General features: G+C 33.9%; 1 long non-coding RNA gene across 1 annotated transcript; it reads right to left on the bottom strand.

Annotated features, from left to right (window-relative positions):
- Positions 1-499: 499 nt before the first annotated feature.
- LOC146937140 (uncharacterized) lies at positions 500-2,042 on the bottom strand. The gene is made up of 2 exons (XR_015033244.1): positions 1,494-2,042; positions 500-748 (listed from the first exon to the last, which is right to left on the bottom strand). It is a non-coding gene; the product is annotated as an uncharacterized LOC146937140 (long non-coding RNA).
- Between the last annotated feature and the right edge of the window lie 1,164 nt (positions 2,043-3,206).

The raw sequence follows: 3,206 nt of genomic DNA, 5'->3' as shown, positions 1-3,206 counted from the left end.
TTTAGGAAAGGCTATTTTTCTTAGTTTCTTTTATAATTTTGTCTATTAGGTGGGATCTTACGATCTTTGTTACGATCCTACGATCTACGCTCTTTCTATACCCCAACGATCTTTAGTGGGATCTCGATTTTGACAACCATGCCATCACTAAGTGAGCTATATGTATTAAACCCAAGCTACTGGATGTATCTTGGACTTTCTCTCTATTTAGTCCTTTTGTCGAAGGATCAACTAAGTTTTCTTTAGTGCATACAAAATTAACTCTAACCGCTCCATTAGAGATACTCTCTCTAATCGTGTTGTGTTTCCCACCATGTGAATATGTGCAACTCCGTCAATTTCTAATTGTGCAAGAAAACCAATGGAAATTAAGCAATGAACATGGACAATAAAATTCAAGTGAAAGCTGTCTTCAATTCCTTTGCTCATAGCATGGAGTGGTGTAAAATATGTACATCCAGTGGCTAAACCAGTGTGCAAATAAAGGATAACTAGCACATATGTAATATCAGTAGTATTAGAAGATTTTGCAATTTCATACACATGAGTATACCCTTGACTATAAAACCTAGTTCCAAGACCAATAAGAAACAATCTGCTGTAAATATTGAGTTCCTTCATTATAGCAGGGTCCATTTTTGCAGCCGACTGAAACTCCCAGTTTTTTAAGTCACATGGTGTGCTGATAAAGAAATAGATTTCATTATAGAAGTTGTAGTCTCTTTCAGTTGCTACTTTCCTAGCATGTCTAGAGCCACAAAGGAAAATTAGCCAATTAAGAACACCAACAGTCTTCAAATAACCAGTCTCAAACACAATGAAAATCATGATCGAGTAATCAACTTGGTTCAAATTCTCAAACAGAATTGATGGTGCATAAAAAGTGTAATCCATAGCCAAATAATTAGGGGAAAATGTTATCAGCATCTCAGTTTGTGCACAGTTCACCCTTAGTCTTTGTTTGCGAGTTTTGAGGGGAGGGGAAGGAAAGGCTTAGGAGGGGAAGTGAAGGGAGAAAGGAGGGAAAACCTTACCCTTGTTTGGGAGTTAAAAAAATCAACAAGAAAAGAAGATCGAGGGCTTATGTGATAATTTTACTATTTTACCATTTTTTTTTCTTAAAATCAATACATTGTGTTATACTTTGTAATTTATCTTGTAAATTATAATTGGAATTTTGAATTATTATGAGGACAAAATTGTCAATTTGTATGTTTAACCCCCAAAATCCACCAATTTGGGGGAACTTTAAAATTGGACAAATGAAGCCCTTCAAAACCCCCCAAAACCCTTCCCTATTTTTTTAAAAACTTCCAAACAATGGTTTAACTCTCCATAAGCCTTTCTTTCCCTTCCCCTCCCCTCCAAAACCCAACTCGCAAACAAAGCCTTAATGTTGGAGTTAGAAGTATCCCTCTTACAAAGAAATTCACAAACTTATGATTTAAAGCCACTGTAATGTAAGTACCCTTCCATTTCCAGAAAATAAGTACCTGTTCATATTCACTGCAAAGTCGAACTTACAGAGATAGCATGAACGGCTGTGGCTGGACCAATAGTTTGTGGTTGCTTAGGTTGTGCTTCAGCTCTTCTTATTCTCCACAACATCTTATACAACTTGATTTTACTGTGTTGCTGTTCTGTTCTGGTTATGCTATCACTTTCATTGTTCACAACATGATATCTACAAACCATATCTGAGAATATATGCAAATGACAATGAAAGGAAAACACTTCATGAAATTTCATTCTTGTGACACGAGCTATTTTTTCCTTCCCAAGAAGACTTCACAATTCACACAATGGGATCCGGGTGGATGTATTCGTTCATTAGGAAGGCCTACAAGTTTTGGAAGCCTCGTGGAAAGTTGCTCCTATCACCCAACAACATTATTTTAACTTCAACCTTGAGGATAAGGTTGATTTTAATGGGGGAGTAATGTTATGATTTAAAATAGCACATGAGAAAATACACTTGGCAAAATGTAATTGGTTGAGATAAATGGACATGTGGTTAGTGATTGTGTATAAACAGGGAAATGATGATCACTAAGGGGTGTGTAAAATTTGATGAAAGTCTCTACTTCATCCCTTTGGTATTCTTTGGAATGATTTCTTCTTCTTAGGCTTGTTCTTAGTTCTATCTTTCACTTCCTTCCCCTTTAACAAATTGGTCTCATTATCCATACTTGTATTCTCAATCAATTGTTCTCTTGTACTCATCGTTTGCTAATGAAATTGTTTGTGATTCATTATTTTACTTGTGCCAAATTTGAGATCATTACAAAATTGTACTATTTCCGCAATTTGGTGGTGTATACCTCTTCGACTAGGCTATTGTGGAATTAGAAGTGGACGTGAGATTGATATATGGAGTGAAGAGTTAAGGAATTAAAAGCTTGGATTTAAACCTCCACAAATGAGCAAATATTAATCTAATAGAAATAACGAATTTCTTTTTAAGGAATCTAACAATTAATTATTAATATTTTCCATTTAAAAAAATGTTTAAATATACTTTTTTTTAAAGACTCAAATATACATAAATATATTCCATAATTTTCAAATATACATGATATTCATTAACCACAACTTGTGTATAAATATATACTTAAAAATTGTGGTTAATTAGATTGAGTGCATAGTTAATGAATTTCCTTACAAGTCAAAAATATGGACACAAAGCTGAACCTTTATTTGCATTTTCAAAAGGATTGTTACAAGAACAGAGAAACCTTTTAGTGTTTTCTCTGGGATTTGGCATCTAGTTGTAAGATACTTGACTTATTTATTTCAGCCTTATCTTTAGATGAAGCATGATTCATCTCTAAGTCCATCTTGGTCTGTGTTACATCATCATTATATACAAATAATTTGGCAATAACAAAAAAGCAAATGAAATTGACAGCACTCAACAAGGCCAAAAATGCATAATAATAATAATAATATGTACGTGAGATATTTAGATTATTCAAAATTCAACCCTTATGACCATTTTTACTTGTGAGATCAGCAACAATTGATAGAAGAAAAGTACTCAAAAAATTCCCAATGCTCAAAGTTGTTGTGGCGTATGATGTTCCAAGACTTTTCATGGATTCTGGTGCTTGATCATAAAAAAACTGTTGCGGATTCGATGAGAAAACACACCAATAAAAAACTTGATGTGTGGAGCAAGGGATAATTAAGCAACCAAAATCAAAGTG

Source organism: Medicago sativa, chromosome 3 (genome assembly GCF_051527215.1).
Source record: "Medicago sativa cultivar Bolivia chromosome 3, Bolivia_mono, whole genome shotgun sequence".
Lineage (NCBI taxonomy): Eukaryota > Viridiplantae > Streptophyta > Magnoliopsida > Fabales > Fabaceae > Medicago > Medicago sativa.
The sequence above is the reverse complement of the archived record's forward strand: the minus strand, read 5'-3'. Positions and strand labels throughout refer to the sequence as shown.